This window comes from Scatophagus argus, chromosome 4, assembly GCF_020382885.2.
Source record: "Scatophagus argus isolate fScaArg1 chromosome 4, fScaArg1.pri, whole genome shotgun sequence".
Taxonomy (NCBI): Eukaryota; Metazoa; Chordata; class Actinopteri; family Scatophagidae; genus Scatophagus; species Scatophagus argus.
The window spans coordinates 15,413,305-15,435,064 of NC_058496.1; the positions used below are offsets into that span (position 1 = coordinate 15,413,305).

At 39.2% G+C, this 21,760-nt stretch overlaps 1 long non-coding RNA gene across 2 annotated transcripts in view; it reads left to right on the plus strand.

Annotated features, from left to right (window-relative positions):
• LOC124057309 overlaps nucleotides 1–21,760 on the plus strand; it is a 63,344-nt gene that overhangs the window by 16,391 nt on the left and 25,193 nt on the right. For both annotated transcript variants that reach the window (XR_006843091.1, XR_006843092.1), the window contains exon 3: nucleotides 17,222–17,299. This is a non-coding gene — a long non-coding RNA (uncharacterized LOC124057309). The remainder of the gene's footprint in view (nucleotides 1–17,221; nucleotides 17,300–21,760) is intronic.

Sequence of the window (21,760 nt, forward strand, 5' to 3'; positions counted from 1 at the left end):
CTAAACTCCAGTTTGTGAGATTTTTCTCATGTAACTTTGTATCCCATGATGTTCATGTAATTAACTTCTACCTTAGTCAGAGTTACTCAACCTGGTGATGTGCTGTCTTACATTACTCTACTGCAACTGTCTAGAACATCAACACTTGCAGTCAGTCTTTTTATGAAATATCTGCTGACTTTAAAAGTGTAACCTAAAGGCTCTTTGCCTGACAGAAATGTGGACAGTTTGTAAGTATCACATGGATTTGAACTATGAGTGTTATGAGAAACAGCTGTGCAATACTAATATTCCTACAGGATATAGAGAAAAGTATTGGGACACCCCATCCTTACAACAACGTGGATTTTAATGAGATTGCATTTTAAACACATAGATAACTTTGCAGCTGTAACAGCTTCCACTCTAATGGGAAGGTTTTCCATAAGATTTTGAAGTGTTTTTGAGGGGATTTTTGCCGATTCATGTGGTAGAGCATTTGTGAGGTCAGACACTGATGTTGCACCAAAAGGCCTGGCTTGCAGTCTCTGTTCCAGTTCATCCCAAAGGTGTTTAATGGTGGACTCATTGCGGGCCAGTCAAATTGTTCCACACCTAACCCTTTCTGTTGTGTTTATGATATGTGCAGATCATATCAACTTTTACAAGGTCTTTCAAAATGTCACCAAAAAAAAAAAACTGGTCAAAAACCTGATCAAACCTGGTGAACACCAAGTGAAGGAGTGTGATTACTGTATAATTGATTTAGTTTGGAAACTTTCCCACGTACAACATGATTTACAACATAACTTGGCATGTTTTCTTGGGACCCTCCGGGGCCTCCTGGGACTCACTGGACCTTCATTTGAGAGCTAATACCCTGCTATCACCAGCACCTGCTGTTTTCTAATCAGTACTTATCCAAAGAGTGTTCCCTTGAACAGACCCTTATCCTCTGTGGACCAATTAGAAGTCTCCCCTGTCTGTTGTTTCCTGGTTCCTCTAAAGTTCTGACCAATGACAGATGGCCAAACATACAAACAACAGCAGACAACAAGAACATAGTGGATGAAAAAAAAAAAAAAGAAAGAAAAAAAGCATCCTGGGCATGCAACGATTTAGAATCAAGCCAAGTGTAATGTAGAAGAGGCTAAAGAAAGAAAAGCAAAAAACATTTTCAGAAAAGACTACTTATTGGTACAAAATAATCTTAATGACATGTACGCGTCATGCCGAATAGAGCCATGTTTCTATGATGTGACACATGCTGCCTGTGTGATTAAGACACATTTCAGCGTCTTTTTTCATGCTGTGTAAAGCTATAATCATTATTCATCATAACCTGACAGCTCAAGCTCAAAACAGAAATTCTGCAAGAACTATCTTCTGTTCAGAAAACATCTTTGACTCCAAAGTGTCAACCTTTCAGAAGCAAAAAAACTCAACAGTGGGATTTTGTTTCCAAATTCTACAGTACTGTTTGAATTCATTACACATACTTTAGCGACATTGTTCTATCCATTATGGGACAACAAAAAATGTTAAAATTAGCATAACAAGAAATACCTGTACTGCAAAATCTTCACCATCTGTCTTATTTCCCCTCGTGATCAGCTTCACATACACAAGCTCTGAAGTGCAGGGAACCTGTCCAGGTATTTGTGCTCATTTTTAAACTCCCAATCTCCCAGACGGATGACGTTCATGTTGTTAAGGTTATCATCCCTTCTTCATTTTAATAAAAAATAAAATGCGCAAACAGCTTTTTTTTTTTTTTAGTGCAACTTATCAAACTAATTGCTTCCATTGTGCCAGGTGAAATCAAGTCAAAAAGAAACTGAGATCGGATAATTTTAAGCCTCATTGATGCGGGCTGTAATCAAATACAGAGATTATCTTGAACATGTTTTATATGTGTTTGATCCAGAAAAACTACATTTCCCTGCAGGAGATAAAAATCAGTCTCATTTTTCTACTCCTCCATCATTTTTATGTGTTTTATTTGCATTCGTCTGTCAAATGATTGGTTGTTCGCTGAAAAAAGACTTAGAAGATAAGAGACAAGAGATATGTGTAGGTTATGTGATTTATATTACACTGGAGATTATGAAACTACGGACAGATACTTCCCAGAAATCACTTTTTAGTCAAACAGCTTATATGTGTAATTGTATTGAACTGTCCTGAAAGATAACATTTCTAAACTGAAATGTCTAAAAGCGACTAGACCTTGAGTTATATTGTTTGATGAGTTGTGTATTTGCATTATTCCCAACATTCAAACCCACAAAAATTTTTCATTTCATTCATGGTAACGTGAAGTTTCATTTGGTTGTCTGTTGTGAGTCAGACAGTGAGGGACAAAGTGACTCATCGCAGCTTGAATAAAACTTTAAAACCTTATGGCCATCATCAGCAGTGGTGATTATTTAACAATGAAGACAACAACTCCCTTGGTTCCACCCCACTTTCATGTTTTGTTTTTATTAAAGGACCCTGAACAGAAAAATCTACTATCTGTTTAAAAAATTGTTAGCATTTTGTGCTACTTTTTACTTTCATTTCACTGTAGAGTCACAGAGTCAAATATTCTGTGGCCTACTTTTACAACTTTTGACAGTTCGTGTTAAGATTAAAATTTCACTTGTGAAAGTATGATATGCTGCCCAATGATGATGATTATCATAGATGAAAATATAAAAAGCTGTGAGTAATAAAGATATTTATTTTAAGTACGTCATGTTGGTGATAGTTGTGTGATTTTGCTCCAGTAATATTTTAAATGCAAAACTTGCACACATGTACCTTACACCCTTCATTATTATTATGACTTTTGCCAGTAAAGGCCCACAGGAAATTTTATAAGAATTTCACAAGTTTGCTCAAGAGCTTTCATGTTACTGAGTATCTTATTTTGTGCAAAAGACAGTTGCCATCTGCATGTTTGTTCGAACAAAAACATCACAGCTCCCTTCATTAGCATTTGCACTACTGTTTAGTCTCAGTGTGTCTTCTCTGCTCAGGAGATGAGGTTGTGTCATGTTTCTGACTCTTCAAACAGGAGCTACCGCTGTGCCTTAGAGGAGCTACGATCATGTAATCTGTTGCTTGACAAATATTTCAGTTGAGTGCATTCCACTCTCGACCAGGTGTGCTGCCGCCTCTTTCTCTCTGTATGCAACAGAGACGCTGCTCTCCGGAAGTCACCTTGGATAAGAGCAGAAACCAGATGAACAGAACTGAGATGGAGAGAGACCAATAGAGAGCGTGACGGGAAATAGAAAGAAGGAGGTGGGTGGCGAGACAAGGGAATGAGACTAAGTGGGGAAAAAAATCAACAGTATAAGACGCAAAGGAAAGGGAGAATTTAAGAGACAATGACCAAGCTGGGAAAGATGCATATGGGAAAGCACTGAGAGGGGAATGAATGTGTGGGAGGCTAACAGCAGAAAAAGGGGGGCAGAAGAACAGAAAAGGACGATTTGGGTACAAGCAATTTGGGTCTTTTGCAGCTAAGATCGGTGTCACTCATGACAACACTGTCGTGTCACACACACACATTGTTAAACAGACCTGACTGACAGAAAAAGAGACGGAGGGAGGAAGAACAAAAGCCAAAGAGAGCACCAATCAAAGATGCAGATTTTTGTCACATAAGAATTAGGAAAGAAATGGAGCAAAAAGCCCATTGTTTACCAAATGTACAGTTATGGTCACTTTCCTCTTACTACGTGAAGTGATCAATGATTCAGAGATGTCACAAACGCATAAAAAACGAAAACAAAGGCCTCATACCTTTCGCAAGAGTGTAATTTCTCTAAAGTGATTTCCAATAACAGTAATTCATCTTGTAGCCGTTTTGATACCACACACACACACACACACACACACACACACACACACAGTCATTTTGTAAAATCCAATAGGGAACATCATTCAGTGTATAGTTTATTTCACAGTCTCTCTGGAAAGGAGAGAAGAAATAAAGATGGAAAATGACAGAAATATGGAATGAGGATGGGCAAATAAAATGAGATCTTCAAAGTCATGTCTTTTCTACTTGTAAAGTTGTTGTCATTGGTTTTGAACTGACTGAACTGAAACAAGGTAGTCCAGCATGAAAAGAAAGAGGTTGCAGGAAGACTTGAGCAAATGCTGAGGAAAAAAGATACAAGTGTCATTTTCTCTACAACTGGGTGCGTAACAAGAGGGCCTCTTGCTGGGGTCACATGACCCCCTGTAGCCATGCTCGGTCTCTCACTAGCGAACTAATCTACTTGCATGTATTTGATGCAATATTATCTCACAAATCACACTGGCTGTGAGTATGACAGTTTTATTTAATAAGTTTTGTATTTAAAAAATATCTGCAACAGTACAGTGAGTCATTGTGAGCAGAGCAGGTGGAACTACTTTGATGTTCTCTTGTGTTATATTGCAATATATCCATCCTTCCATCTTTTCATCTTTTTCTTTGTGTATTTCTACCGTCATAGTTTTTCCACATTTATCGTTGAGTCTGTTTCCTTCTCCATATACGCAAAACAGGAAGTAAACAAATATGTACAGTACCAGCTGGAGGGAACACACATATAGCTTAAATGTGTGTTGATAGAGAACACACACATGCATACTCACAAATATGCCGATACAAATACACAGTGTGCATGCATGTGCTTCTGTATTCCCACATATACTCAGCACAATTGACGTCAGTTGATAAGAGGGGATGCTCAGTTTAAAATAGAGCCTGGATTGTGGCTGTTGTACACACTCCCCAGTGATATTGCAAATGATTTGTACTGTTCTTTTCAAAAGGCTCTGTCATTGTCATTTTTGATTATCGAGACAGAGGCCAGAGGAGACAGATGAGAGAAATAGGTGAGAGAGAGCTCAGCTGACAGAGAGGATATTTTTCAAGCTATTAAATGATATCCAAAATGATAGCCATTTGAATTGTCCTCTTTAATGCATTTGCGCTGGTTCTGTTATTCACTTACTAGAAATAATTGCATAAATGTCACTGAGTGGATGCAAATTGCTACCGTGCAAGGCCAAGCGTAATTGGCCAAGTAGTTACCCCTTCCTGCAAAGTTCTGACAGTTGAAAGGAGAGCAGTTTTTTTTTTTCAAACACCAGGTCTACTGCTGCAATAAATCAAGCATAAAGTGCAATGGAATTACGGTATTGTATTCAGTTTATCACAGTGCATATGGCACTGTTAGTTCATATATCTATCCATTCGCTGTTCCTTTAGATTTGTCTTTCTTCTTTCATCATTTCATCTTTTATGGTTCACAGTGTAGAATTACATTACAACAACTGCAGTCTCTAACAGTTACAATTTCTCTCACAGTGTTGAAATGGACCTGAAATTTGAATTTGCCGTGCTTCCTGTGTGAGAATTTTTGAAGTATAATTATACTACAGCTTTTGGGGATTGTTTTTTTTCCCATTTTTTCCCATTTTTTGGGGAAACAGTGACTCAACCTATAGCCTCTGAATGGGTCTTTCATCTTTTTTGTAATGGAAAATCCATCATACTGCATGGCCAACATGCACTGACTGAAAGCATCTTAAACTCACATACCATAAGGTTTCAGCTGAATAAAATGATTTGAATAAAGTGATTTCTAATTCAAACCACGTTTTTTTATGGGTTCAAATATGGTGATGTGGTGAAAATGAGAGAGAGTGCTGAGAAACACATGACAGTGTGACCCCACTCCCTCTTTCCACATACTGTCCACATCAGGTTGACCTAATGTCTATTTTTTTCAAAACTTATACTGCAGTAACTGTACCTATATGATGAGTGCCATCAGTGAAAGTACAGTTCTTGTAGAGCAATGAAACAGATGTATGACATGCATAGATAGATAGATGACTTTATTCATCACCGAGGGGAAATTAGGTTGTCATAGCAGTCCGGTATATTTGAATATAATAAAAATACAATAGCACAATAAAAATGCAATAGCATTAAATACTTAACAATAAAAATAGAATAAATATACACTTAAAGGACACAAGGTAAGTGAGGATATAAGGTGCAGTGGCAAGATGATGGTAATAATACTGATGTATGATGTTACTGTAAATACAGTGTATGTATATACGTATATACGTATATATATATATATATATATATATATATATATATATATATACGTATATATATATATATATATATATATAGTAATAGTACCTGTTTCTGTTAATAATAATAACAGTAAAATATAATAACCTTATATTATACTTTATATAATAACAGTAATGGTAGCAGCAACAGTATATTACATATATAATAACAATATATAATAATACTACTACTAATAATATATGTATACATGCATATGTAATGGGATTCAGAGTGCAATGGGTGACAGGTAGATTTAGTCCAGGTGTGTAATCGTGGCTCTGACAGAGGTAGATGAGTTGTAAAGTTTGATGGCAGTAGGTAGGAATGATTTCCTGTATTGTTCCTTAGGACAGCGTTGTTGAATGAGTCTGTTGCTGAAGCTGCTCTTTAGCTCGTCCAGTGTTTTATGGAGGGGGTGAGAGGGTTTGTCCATGATTCTCCTCCACCACCTCCTCCAGGGTGCCAAGTTTACAGCCAACAACAGACTCTGCTTTCCTGATCAGTTTGTTCAGTCTGTTGGCGTCCTTTGCCTTGATGCCCACACCCCCGCACAGCAGCAAAGAGGATAGTGTTTGCCACAACAGACTGATAAAACATGTGCAGCATCTTGTTGAAAGGACCTGAGTCTCCTCAAGAACTAAAGCCGGCTCAGGCCCTTCTTGTCGATGGTCTCTGTATTGGTGGACCAGTCCAGTTTATTGTCCAGTGTTACACCCAGGTACTTGTATGACTGTGCTGCATGTGTGCTGCACCTGTACCACAGCAGACTAAAGCCTGACAGTTGCTATCTTTTGAGGTAATTTCTCATTGTGGTTATTTCTAGAGAACATCAGGAGGACATTTAAGCTGTACTGATATCAGAGCAGGTTATAAAGTTATAAAATATATTGCACAGCTCTTATGCATAAAGTGAAATGGCTCATTATCACAGGGCCAGTGTTGGGTTACTCAGTCTCTTGGGAAACATATACTGGCTGTCGGAGCTGCAGCTGTCTCTTCCCTCTCTCTCCCTCTCTGTGTGTGTGTGTGTGTGTGCGTGTGCGTGTGTGTTTGTCATATACTGTCCATTTCTTGCCTTGCTACAAATGGTCAGCAGATCCCTATTCCATTAAACACTGCGTCCTGTCAAATACAATGATCAATAATGCTCTGGAAAACAGAATTGACTACATGTGTATGTGTATTTATTTCTCACACTGTGTGTGTGTGTGTGTGTGTATGTATGTATTTTGGCAGGTCTGGTATGTATGGTCAATTATTTGTGTGCCTGTGTGTATGTTTATGCCTGTAGGGTATCTTAATGAGGTTATCATAGATTTCTGTTTTTAAGGGTTTGCATGTGTGTGGCTCTCCTCTAAACAGGTTGCTTTGGATGATGGATAGGGTGACAAGACACTGGGTAGTGCATACTTGTAATTAAAAAAATAAAAGAAACAGGAAATAATTTGGTTATTTATTTATTTGTGCAATAGATGACAGTCATCCCGCCTAAAGGTTTACAGAAGGCTAGTTCATCATTGCCGAATCAATTGTGTGAACAGGTGCAATACTGCTTAGCATGTATCATTGTGTAAATGCCACAGTTTACTTTGCAAAAAATATTGCTGTCTGGAGAACTTACCAGAGTTGTAAAGTCCTTTTTTAAAAATAAAAGTGAGAGACACTGCAAATAATAGTAGTAATGGTAGTCAAATTCACAAGACCAGTATCAAAAGTCTTTCAAATTTTGAGAAGAAGCTGATATAGAAAATTAAAATGAAAAGTGAAATGATGTGTCATGGCACTTATTTGATGTGAAACCGATGGTAAACACCCTGTTTGAAGATGTGGTCTTGTCCAGTTCAGAATAAAACTCTCAACAGCAAGACTGTCATTGCAAAGTCTTATTCATAGTCGAAGCATCAGTTCAGTTAACACTGGAGCTGCAGCCACTTGTGTGAAATGCAGTTCAGGTGTGGGGTAAAACAAAGAGGAAATGGTATTAACCTAGTGTCGTTACTGCTGCAGTGACTCTAGCTCGTTTTGCCTCGTGCAGCTTTTAACATGAACTCTATATCACAGCGTAGATATAGAGTTCATGGGCAGAGGAGTCAACACTGGGAAAAAGTCTTAACTTAAATTCACTGTCTCAGTTCTTGTGTTATTGACCCTCTCCCGTAAGGCCTTTGTGAAAATGGATAGCCGGTTTTTACCCAAAGCCTTTGGATTCTGGTCTGTAATGATGACATAGCTCTTCCCTAATGGAGCTTTGGCCTTGACTTACTGTATGGTGCCTGATTTACTAATCAATTCATTGATCACTGGGTTGATAGATGCCTTTACGGCCCTCTGGCTTTCTGTTCTAAGCTCTCTGAAAGCTGTACAATGCTCACTCATGCTCTGTTCATCTTTCCCTGTTTCCCTCTCTTCATCCTTCCTTGTCCAAAACTCTTGTGTCAGGCTTTTTTGTCTTTTTTCCTTGAAGGGAATGGAGCAGCCTATCTCATTGTATCCCTGACACGATAAAATATTACGGTACAGGGATCGAAAGCTCTCGCTCCTTCAAGCACCAACACGTAAATCTTTCTCCCTCACTGCTGGCAGCAGCCTAAACATACGTAGCCATTGCTCTGCATGTAAAATGCCATTGCTTTTTTTTTTTCTTCTCAAGCAGGAAGACCCTTAGTGAACAGGTTCCAAATGGAATTGAACCTTGAACCCCTCAAAGGTTAAATGGAGGGGAGATTGTCCAAGGGAGACTTGTAAATCTGGTCAGTGATGGCTCATCTCACACCCCCAGCTCCAACCCCGACCTGCATCCCAGCATCCACTTCTCCCGCCTTAGCCTGAATGGGGGTGTAAATCGCTGTGGCTTTGTGAAACGGGAATAGAGTCAGAAGGTACTTTATGGCTGTAAAAATAAATAAAAATAATAAAAATACAGAGATGGATGAGACAGCCACAGGCCTCACAGCCAGAGCACGAAAGTTTGGTGGATATAAAATAGACAAAAAGGTCATATCTTAAGGGGAAGAAGTATAAAAAGGAGGAAAAATGAGGATAAAAAAAGAAACTAAAAGGGAATAGGTGGGTAAATTTGGCTTGAGAAATACAAGAAAAAAGGGAAACTGAGAGCAAGGAGGATAAAAATGGACTAGGTAGAAGATAAATTAGTCAGGAGGTACATTTGTGTCTGTAAACCATAATTCCTACAGTGACTCCTGAGGCTCCGTCAACATGCAAAATACAGCTGACTGACAGCTTAATGATTGGCACTAAGAGGGGAGGGGAGGAGGAGAATGTGGGTGGAGCAGAGATGGATGAAGTGATGGGGGAGAAAAAAGGAGTTAATGAAAGAGGAAACAGAAAGAGATGCACAATGATGGACACGCCTCAAGTTGATGGATGAATCCATGGATACATGGATGTAGATATGTATCTGTGGGGTGATGAATAGAGTGAATGAGTCAGAGAGGAAAGAGTCAAAGTTACTTCATTAGTACTTTTAAACTACCAAGTTACCCTAATATCTTGATATAATTACACTTAACAAGTGAGATGCTCTCGTAGATGATTGACAGTCTGTAATGCAACCTGTTTTCTTCCCATTGGATGTACGACCATGAGGTTTGGCTCTGTCGGCATTTTGTTTGATTGAATTTGTTACAACTTTACTCCTTTTAAAACATGTTTCAGTGACATAGCTCATTTTTTGTGTGATGAAAGAAAGAGGTAAAAATGTATTTGTACAAGCCATCTGCAATGCCCACAGCACTGCAGATGGCTTGCACAAATACATTCGTTCATATTAAAAGCTGCGCATAATACACCTGCCCACCTGTGCCTTCGTGACTTTTTGAGCTGCAGGTCTGTCTCTGTTTGAATATCACAGAAGCCCTGGTTTAACTGCAAACACCACGTTTCTGTGTATTAAATGCTCACAATTTTAATTATCAACCATCACTGATATAAATCATCATTTCTGTGAGATTAGACATATTATTCAACTCTCATATAATGTTATAATTAAACATATGTCTTCTATTATTAAGTCTAGATTTTTAACAAATTAATGAACAAAATTTGTGTCATTTTACATGCAGTAATAAAAAATAATTTACTTTGTGTTCATCAAAGCTGGGGACAGACTGGTCCTCCTGTAAGAGGAACAACAGGAATTCTGTCACCTGCAAGGGACTTGTAGCTGATGGTGGACCTTGAGAGGCAACTCAAAAAATCCCACAGCACATTGCAAGTACCACATTAAGATCTCGTGGTTCTGGTATTCGGTTCCACGAAGCAAGTCATGCTCTCGGAGTTGACAGGTGGCTGGAAAGCAGGATGTTTGCTGGTAGAGGTTGAAAGCAGGGGCTTTGCACCCTGATCTCTTAAGACGTTAGGCATCGACTGAGAGACAAGGAGAAGAGCCGTCTGCGGTACAACCAATACAGCAGAGACCTCAAGGTGGCTTTTCCTCAGATGGCTTTTCCTTTCCCCTTGCCATCTGGGCACAAGCTTGGGTGTGGTCAGCCTGGGTCACCTGGAGGAGGGTGGTAGATGTTGAAAGACCTGAAAAACCCAGGATTTCAGGAACATTACTGAATATGTGCCCAGTAGTATCAGTGGATATTATTGTTAAGTATTACTGTTGCTATCTACGTTAGATAAAGAATTTTAGAATGAAATCTTGCATTTGCGTTGGCAACAAACTTAAACCACTTGAAAATCAAGTGAAAATTCAGCCAGTGGTGCTGATTTTAATTGTGGGTAGATCTGCTGCCTTCATAGACTTACATGCATTGGAGGATTGGATTCCCTTTTCCAAAATAGCAGCCCAGTTGACACATCACATATTTTTCTATTACTCCACTGATGCATGTTTCCCATCATAGACAAATATTACTTGGGAAGCAGAAATCCTACTAATACTTCTGGCTCAGTTTAGGTACTGTTCTCATTTGGGTTTTTGTCAATGAAGAATACCACTCACCATTACTCAACAAAGAAAACTGATAGTAAATTGTAAAAGTTAAATACTAGTCCACCGGTGAAACTGCAGCTTGTAGTACATGCTGTTCCAGAGGGTCTGCACATCTTGATGGACACTTGACAGTTTCGCAGAGTATAGTTTGCACCGTGCTCTACTTTAGTCATTTTGATCATACAGTATTTTAGTTTAACATTAACAATAACAATTAAACTAAAATTGAATTTAATCATTTATTTGGACATCAAAAATCTGAGCCACCATCAGCCTCCATCTATTTGATGATTGTGCATTTTCTGAATGACAAGCACACAATTTCCTGTGACAACCAGTCGTTTGAAAGTGAAGGAATTTGCTCACAAAAAAAGCGAGGGGCAGGGAAAGAGCAAGACAGACAAATTTTAGATGAGGACAAAGGATGACATAAAGAGGAGTGATAATAGAGAAGAAAATATAGAAAAGACATGGTGAATGCGTGGCTGCACATCTGTAGATATTAAGAAGTGTGTGTTTTCTTCTTTGAATGAAAACTATGATTCATGCAATTGAAGATGTCCCCTGTTGCAATGTCCTTTCCCTGCCACAGCTATCTGCTCCAGGGACAATTCAACCCAGGCCACATTGTTACCCATGTCCAAAAGAGACTTACACACATATGAACAGAAACTGTGAACTAAAAGTCATGTTATAAACACTGGTGTGGTACAACAAATATAATGACCACTTTTCAACAGGAATATGAAATTTGACCACTAACCACTGCACCACCAGGTGAAGTCTGTTGATGATCCTGAAGTGTAGAGAAATGTCTCTTGTTCTTTCTGTCTCTCTCTGACATACTCTATTTTTAGGTTACACTTTTACTACTTACCTGCAAACACTCATGAACGCAGAACGACACACAAACTCTTTCTCCCTCTCTATCTCTCTCTGACACACAGTGCATGTGTACACACAAAACTTTTTTCTTTTCTTTCCCTCTCCTATCAACACAGATGCATTAGTGCACATGCATACACAAACAAATACTTTCTCCGTCCTTGTTTTTTTAAAAATATACACACATGCATTCACGCAGATTGTTTGGACTGACTGACACACACACACACACACACACACACACTCACACACACACACACACACACACACACACACACACACACACACAGGTTGGATGGAATGAGGAAGCTTGATATCGCAGAGGGACCACCAGGGAAAACTCAACTAAATCAATTCATATAATGAATGGCCCAACAGACTGTTGTCCCCTACCCCCCCCAGCCCCACCCCCGTGCGTGCATGTGTGTGTGTGTGTGTGTGTGCGCGTACATGGCCTGAGACCAGCACACTTTCATAAATATTGAACAGTTATCTTAATGCTTTCATTATAGCCCTGACTCACAGTGGCCGAGCTTTGTCCTTTTGACTCTTTGTTAGAGGAAACTGGCCCTCCCTCAATCTCATCTGCTTATATTATAGCTTGGGAGCCAGCTATACCTACTGCCTTGAATTAATGATAGGGACGGAGTGGAGTTGGGGGTGGCTGTGTGTGTGTGCGTGTGTGTGAGTGAGTGAATGTGGGTGCTAGGAGCAAAGGGTGAGAGAGCAGGGAATGGGAAAAGGGAGGGGGGGCGGGGAGGGGGGGTGTTGTGGTTGACTGGATGAGACATGCACACCAAAGACTATCTATGAATATATGTAAATATGATGGATGTGTTTGGGTCTAATTTCTCCAGCTGCCTCAGCTAACCCCATGTGAGGCGTATCGTGATGAAAACTGTGAAAACCGCTGTGTGGCATCCGTCTTCCCATCACAGGACCGGTTCTCGCTGCTCTGTTATTGCAACGACTTTAAAGATGAAGCCGCGGAAGTTTTCACTTTTTTAACTGCACGCTGGCTGAACCACTGTTACAGCCCTACATGGAATAACTGTTGTTTTTTTGTTTTCTTTTCTTTTCTGTGCTCTGTGCAGCTGCGGGATCTGACATGGTATGGCTTGATGAATACTTGAGTTTGAGTAATAATCTATGACTTTTTGCGATTAAAAGCCTGATTTCCCTGTGTCACTGCCTGACGGCATGGAAGGTGATTCACCTCACAGCTGGTAATGAGCACATGAACTAGCAGGAGCATCAACATTCTCTGTATTATAATGTAGCTGGCTGAAGTCCGACCTGTAGGGGTGGGCGTATCGATCCAAATATTGATAATATCAATACCTTTTTACTAATTACTAATTACTATTGGTATCAGACACTGGCATCATGGGATTGATACTTTCCATTCAGTACTTTGCTCCCATTTCATCAAAAAGTAGACTGTGCAAACACCTCTTCTTTCCCATCTTGCATCTGCGCTCTCTCCTGCTCTGCTGTGTTTTCAATAAAATGCTTCTACGGAGTAGAAAGAAATTAGAAACACTTGACATTTTGTATAGCTGAAGAGTTGTCTGCAGCACATTGGCAGAAGCTGCAGAAATTTTAAAAATTTCAGCCTAAAGGAAAGGAGAATGTAAGTTTTAAAATCTTCTCCAGTAATAATTTTGTGCAGATTTCATGTATGCAACTTTAGTTCATGGCAGTATTTTTTTTTTTTTTTTTTTAACCAAAAAATGTTGTGTAAAATCTAACATGGGTTTTAACATGAAGTGTAAAGCAAAAATTGCAACATAATTTAGTGGTCATGAAAATATATTTAGATTTAGCATATTCATGATACATTCACTTCATAAACAATGATACACTGCTCTCTGTTACATGAAAGTACATAAGCTGCTTTTACAAGTGAAAAGTATCGGTATTGGCATCGGCAATACTGGCCCTGTATTTATTTGGTATTGGACCGATACCAAATTCTGCAGTATTTCACACCTTTGCCAAGCTGTGTGCCTGCAGGTATTCTGTGATGATTTTGGGGGTCATTTTTGATTTACAGCAGAGGCAGCCCACAAAATTGAAAAATGCAAATAAATTACTAGTGTGTATTTACAGTGTATTGTCAACAAACATTGCATAACATTTGCAGAAAATTGCAATTTACACTTTACTGATCTGAGCTGATCCAGTAAAAAATACACTAGATCAAGAAATGTAGAGGTGCAGCATAAAGGCCACAGAAGGACATGTCTGAATACCAATGAAACCTGAGGGATCAGCCCTTAATACATTCTTCATATATTTTGACAATTAGTGCTCCTTGGATCTCGACAACTTTATCTTGATGCGTTACAGCTTTTGGTCTTGCTCAGGGTAAGCATACTTTTTTTTTTTTATTTAAGAAAATTTAAATTACATCTAATTTAAAGGGTCCCTGATGGAGGCTTCAAGCCAAACAAAGTTTAACAGACTTTACTGTCAGGAAAGCAGCAGCAGTGTCATAAAGTTTCTGAAATACATTCACTGCAACTTTTTCTCAAGTGGATGAGATATGTTGTGGTATCAAGATAATGAGGTACCAATGATGTTTGCAGTGAAAGCTGCACTTAGAGTTGGTAAGACCACAAATTGGAAAATTTTCGGTCCATTAATAATATAGCCAGCTTAGATTTTCCTTTTTGCTAACCTCCAGTGGTTGAAATTATCCGCTCACCACAGTGATGTCAAGGTGAACTCAGACTGTGCACCCTTCTGATTAGACCATCACTGATGCTGTGTGCTGTTTAAGAACAGACGCCTGAACAAAAGAGATCAGTGAGTCAGTATTCTTTACTGTTTTGAGTTCCTCACTGAGAACTTGTGGTGACCCCTCCAGAAATTAGTCTGCTATAAAAATATCTTGCAATATCTACATGTCATATGAATGCAGGATAGATTATTTCATAAGTAGCACTTCTGGTTTTGTACTGGTTCTAGCTGGTACCTCTACTCTCTTTTACAATTGCCTTTCTCTTTCATTATTTCTCATCATTCCAACACCAAGCCTTCCTCTTTCATTTGCACTTCTGCAACACTGGCCTGCTTGCTTACAAATGCTGGCATTTCTTACTGCTACACTTTTGTAAGTCCAAAGTCGTTCGTGACACTGTTGGTGCTCGAGGCGACCTCATGCAAACATGCCCTGCAAAATATTTTGTGCATATCTAAATCAATTTCAGAAGATGTGAGTCAAGCATGATAACATATTTGCTTCTGCCTGCGTCCTGCGTCACTGCTAGCCAGTTGTCCTCGGGGCAACTGCCTATATTACTTTTTTTTTTTTTTTTTTTTTTTTTTTTTTTTTTGCCAATAGTGTGTGTCAGACTGGATGAGCGTGTCAGCTAAGTGCCAAAATTTGTCACGTGTGGCACAGAGTGTGTGTTTATGTCTGCGTGCTTGGTGAAAAAGAGGATTGTTGTACAGCCAAGAAGAATCAGAACATCAGAGGCTGCATTTTGTTTCTCACATACCCAGTCTCATACCCTCACACACACACACACACACACACACACACACACACACACTGCAATCACTCAAACAGTCAGCTTGAACATTACTCTCCACTTTGTGATTTCAGCTGCGTTTGTCTAATATTCTCCAAATAAACTGAACACACTCCAGAGAGAGAGACAGGGAGAGAAATGGCTGCAGATACAAGAGGAAAAAAACAGGCTTTTTCAGTTTCTGTGTTTTCTGTAGTTCTGTTAAAGTAGCAATCAGCCTGCATTGATTTCCCAGCATCCCCTTGTGGTCTAGCACAAGCCAAATTAATGGCAGATTACAACCCTTTAGCTCTTTTTCACAACCAGCTTTTTGCTTTCTCTATTTCCTCCACATTGGAAAGTTTCAAAAGTTTCTCTTCTCCTCTCAACCATGTTTCTTTCCTTGTCTCTATGTTAGCTGTCTTCCCAGTTTCTCTTTTCAGCTAATGCACTCTACCAATCCTCTGTCTGTTTTGCAAAGTTTTACAGCATGAACTTTGGTAGCAACCTTGCATCTGACAAAACCAGGAAAACAAATATTACTAAATTTCAGTGTATTTTAATTTAGCTTTAATCTCTGTCTTTGTCCTCCGCAGTATTAGTGCAATAGGTGGTGGGACGTACAATGGCTGTCCTTGTTTTCTCATGAACATGTTTTTGAGCGTGTAAACATTTTGATGGCAGAGCAGAGTTATTTTTCACTGAAGCCTTTCTAATGAGTTCTTGTGTGGGATTGGGTTATGAATCCACATGACAGGGTTGAGACAGAGCAAGGCCACTGCACACACACATACACAGGCAAACACAGATTGTCTTCCAGCCAGTGTCTTACACATACAGCATATAGAAACCAGTAGCATTTTCCGCTGACAGTGCAATTTCCAACAACAACAACAACAACAATAACAATAGCTCTGGTTTTTCTGCAGCAGCAGTCGAGCACTGAGCGTGATACACCTCTGCGAGTGTGTTTGTTGTGTGTGCGTTTGTGTGTCCATGTGTGTGTCTTCCTGGGGACAGAAGAAAAATGAGCAAACAGAGACAATGGCAGGGAATACAATTTACATTGTGCTATCCCGCATGTGTCCCTAGAGAGGTGCATCTACAGGAAGCGAGACATCTCCTGTGTGTGTGTGTGTGTGTGTGTGTGTGTGTGTGTGGGTAGGTTGTTTAGCAGTTGGATGGCTACGTATGTTATGGTTATTGTGTCTGCACACACACGTGCACACACATGTGCACAGAAAAGTGATAGTGTGCATGTATATGTTTGTGAAAAGGGATTAAAAGCATGGCATTATTGCAAACAACTTCAGCCTGATGAAAGAAACTTCTCTACTCTCTGTAGGTGTACAAAAAAAAAGCACAGTGAGAATATGTTCTTGACAGGGTTCAGTATAACTTTCATTTGGGCCACACATCAGGTCTTTTTAGATACTCAAATGACACCTTGATGCACGGTGATGCTTTGCCTGACTGATGTCCCCATCGACAGGGCATCACTTCTGTGTGCCTTCCAAAACCATTTTTACTGTTGAAGTATAAAGACTTGAGCTGTGATCAAAGACAAAGACTGTCAGTAAGCAACATGAACATAAACAATTCAGGATTTAAAATTCTTAAAAACAAATCTACTCTGCAAATGTTTTATGAGGAAAGAAATACACCCAGCACACTTGTTAGAGCTAAAAGATACTTTCAGTTCATTTTTGTGAATCAGATTTTTTTTTCTTGTTTTAGAATGGACACAGCAAACACACAACCAACACTGGTGGCAGAGGATACCATGCAAGGCGACCCCTCCCTGCTTATTAAGAGGTATGACCATTCACACAAACACTCACACAGTGAAGGAAGACTTTTAAAATTACTCCAGGTCTAATTAGGACAGGTATGTGGTAGGATGTCATTCAGCAGTCAGTCAACAGAAGTTTTGGAATCTGCACTATGGATCACCAGCATTGGTCTTCATGTGATCTGTCACAAACAACACTTCTGCAGTTGCTGATATGCAGACATAAAAGTGCTGATTGGCCAGTTGTCAATGCTATCTACTTCAGCATTTCAACTCCCCATTTCAAACTGATGGGCTACACCGTCTTTTCCATATTAATACTGACCGACTGAGTAGCTGTTCATTCAGTCTTGGTCACTCTGGACTGCTGTAATGGGAATAAAATGTAAAATGTCCTCGGAATAGTTTTGAATTGGTAAGTCAGCCTCATTGTGAATGAAAAGTCAGGTTCATTTGTCATTTTGGAGAACGGTCATCACGTCTCTTCTGACAGGCTTTCAAGTTCAACACTTGAGTGCCGAGCCTCTCAGTGTGTGTTGCTCATGAGTAAGACAGTCTCATGCAGTCTCATCAAAGCAGTTGTGTGTGTGTGTGTGTGTGTGTGTAAGCCTAATGAAAGGGGAGAAAAGTCTCAGAAGGATTTAGAAATGCACTAGGGAACCATAAAGACAGCTTGTTAGCTAAGTAACAGGGCTTCAGCACACATATAAACACTTGCTCATGCTGTATACACGTGAGCAAGCTTTTTTGTGAGAAGTAAAACTAACTTTCTTCCTTAACTTTTTTTTCACACAGACAGAGGCTACCTGCCATTTTTACATATTGTGACATCTAAATGGCAGATAGGTGCAACATGTTTTGGAACTGGTTTAGTTTATATGTAAAAATAGGAGCCAGGTTTGAAAATACCGGAATTTACCTTTAAGATTATAAGGCAACAACATAAGTGCAGCATCCATTCAGATTGTAAATAAGCCATGGTTGCCACTAATATCAAAATTAGAACTATGGGAATGTTATATAAAGATAGTCATGTTTTAATGAAGTGATGACAATGTCCCTCCAAATTTATGTCGAAAACAAGAGTATGTTTGAAGAGAGGTTGGTAGGAGTTTGACTGCTGTTTCATTGCTTTTACAAACAAAAACATGGAAAACACTCATTACTTTTCTGAGTAGTTTTAAGACTCACCTCTTACCATACCCATTGGCATCTCTATTTCCAGCTTTGCAAATCTCCTTTCCAGCATTCAAAGTCAGAGACAGATCACAGCAAATTACAAAGAACAACACATCATGTTGTTATCCTCTTGCATACAAAAATTGCCAGAGGTGAAAAGACAATTTTTCCCATTTACTGAGATGTTGTGAATGCAAAACACAAATGCACTGAAGGAACTTCTACATCATATTAGTTGCTGACTTTAATGTCCTGTCTCAAAGTTATAAGAATACATTAATGAATAGTCATCAAATACCAAAAAGCATGAGAGTGAAACAAAAAAGAAAGAGCAGAAAAGTAAAGAGAACATGGGTTCAGAGGAGGACGTGGGGACGAAGTCTGTGAGGAGATGAGCTGGAAAATGACTGGCATCTATGATAGCATCATAATAAATAAATATTTGATGTGTTTGTTAAACACTAAATGAATGAGTCAGGGGGTATATGTGGTTAAATTAGCACCTCTTCATTGTGTTGTTATTATTGTTGATGAATGAGTCAGATTTCAAGCATTAAAAATGTAACGTATTCTTCACTGTTGTTCCTAACGACAATTACACTTTCATAAAGCCTGATTAGTTATTTCACTGCCATACCTAATGCTAAATTATCATTAGGAACTGTAGTATGATCTGGTTCATGATTACCTTAATGACATTCCATTCTAAATACACAGACAGCTTTGCAGCTGTAACAGCTTCCACTCTTCTATGAAGGCTTTCCACAAGATTTTGTGTTTATGTGAGAATATTTGCCCAGTACGTAAAAGCTGAGCATTTGTGAGGTCAGACACTGATGTTGGACAAAAAGCCCTGGCCCACATTCTCCGTTTCAGTTCATCCCAAAGGTGTTGGATGGAGTTGAGGTCAGGGATCTGTGTGGGCCAGCCAGGTTCTTCCACACCAAACTCATCCAATCATGTATTTAAGGACCTTTCTTGGAAGGTTCATAAAGACATGTTAGAAGTATAGCATTGGAAGCATAGCATTGTCCAAAATGTCTTGATATGCTGAAGCATTAAGATGTAAGGGGAAGTAAGGGGCCCAGCCCAATACTTTTGTCTCTATAGTGTCAACATGAAATTGGTTTCCTCATTCTGCCAAGTGAAACAAAACTAATAGCAGTGAAGTTGTCCAGTCTCATTTATTTCTTCTGTTTGCAGAAACTATTATCTGTTTTTCCCCACCTCTCCTGTCTTGATAATTATCTTACAACACCTCAAATTTATCTTGTGACCCCTTGGACGTCCCAACTGCCAAGTTGGGAACCAACATCTTGAATAATACAAAATCTTAATTGTGTCACACCCAGCCAGTGAAAGCAATTTAACAACTGACTTCACGCTCCTATAAGTAACCACACATGGACTACAAATAAGAATGCGGTGATTCAACTTTGTCTCTCCTGATACTGATTCCGATACTTAAACTCAGGTTCCAGTCAGGCAGTGCTATTGGTTCCAGTCCAATAGCACTGCACTCATTTGCTGTGGAACTCATTGGGATAACGAAAGCAATATTACGCACCACTGATTGCAGAAAAACTGAAAACTGTGCTGGGCGGCCAAACAAGGCTGAATAGTATTGAACTATTGGTTGATAACAGTCGATTTTATTGACAGTGATGAAAAAAAGTGCTGTATTTGATACTCGAGCAGCTTATAAAGGTCAGTATCAGGGCCGGTAACATTGCAGTGGATTCCTAACACCTGCAAGTATGGGATTAAAATGTGAGACTGCAACAGTATACATCTTTATGGCCTGTTTGTCACTCTAACATCCACTGGCTTGGATGTAAACTGCTGATTACCATATTTTCCATCTCCATGTGAACTAGATACAAGAACAACAGTAATTCTACTGGGTGCTGCGACTGCTCGCTGTAATGACAGATGAATAGTAAACACAGCAACACACTGACTTAAACACTACGTTTTCGGCTCCAAACTTGGTTCTCCTTTGTGCAATCATATAAGACCCCTTCTTAAAATGATTACAGCTATTACTTTCCTGTTTTCTGGATATCATTAATGTCACTCCCCCACTCACTCTGATTCTAAGTCATCATATTTGTTTCCTTCAATTGTTCTGTCTTTTATTTCACATTCCATTTTCTTGTCACTTTGTTTCCAATAAATTTACATCCCCTGTTCCCACTCTTTATTGATTTGTTCTCTTACTTTTCATCTCTTTCTGTTATTTCTCATCTCTTCAGCCCTCTGATCACTTTTTTTTCAGAAAGCTACAACAATAAAAGAAACAGAAAAATCGTGCCTGAGCTGTACGATTTTTTTTTTCTTTCCTTCGTAGTCGTCTGTCTTCCCAAACAATATTACAAAAGCAATTCCACACCAGTCAATAGGCTCCTGGATTGGCTCTCTCATCCACCATGTCCCAAAGGGGCTGCCATATCATCAATACAGATTTATACGGTAGCCCAGTAGCTAATATACACAAATGCCAATACGCTGGCTTTCTCTAGCTGGTAAAAATACATGGAGCAATCTGGGCCAATTTTATGAACAGTACTAAAAGATTGGTAGTGGAAAGAAAACAAGCCAGAGAGACAGTAGCTGGGGAAAAGAAAGCGAGAGACAGCAGGATAAATTAACCCAGTGAAGTTGCAGGCAGGCAGAAACAGAAGACAGATAGACACAATCAGCTGTTCTAGAGGAACTGTCCATCTGCTCATCAGCATTACAAAGGGTACACCACACACCAAGTGGCACCAACACTTAACTTTTTCACACTTTTAAAAAACATACTTGATTTCTTGCACCAGGTGGTCGCTAACTAAAACAGGTTTCCATCCTAATTTAGTGCAGATTTTCCAGAACAAAAAATCCAAATGAATTCATGTTTCCATGCTAACTCTCTAGTTACAAATTTTTGTCTTCAGTGGAGAAAATGTTTCATATAGTGTATATCAAGTCTGTCTCATTTGCAGTTTCTTGAGTTTTGTTTATAGGTGGATGGGAATGCACTTGCACATTGATGGGTGTCTGACATTTGTTGCCAGGTAGGTAGCATAGAATTGGTTTATTTAGACCTTTAATCACTGAACAGCTGCCTGCTGTACCTGGAAACAGTGCTAATGAGAGTGCTGAAACTGACCTCCAACAGCAAAGGCTGTAAAACCAAAACAGTGAGCTGAACGGCACTAAATGGCTCAGGAGAACTGAGGTGAACTGCAGAATCAACCTTCATTTTCTACAAGTTCATCGATATGAGCAATCCCTTCGGCATCATATCATTTTTTATTATT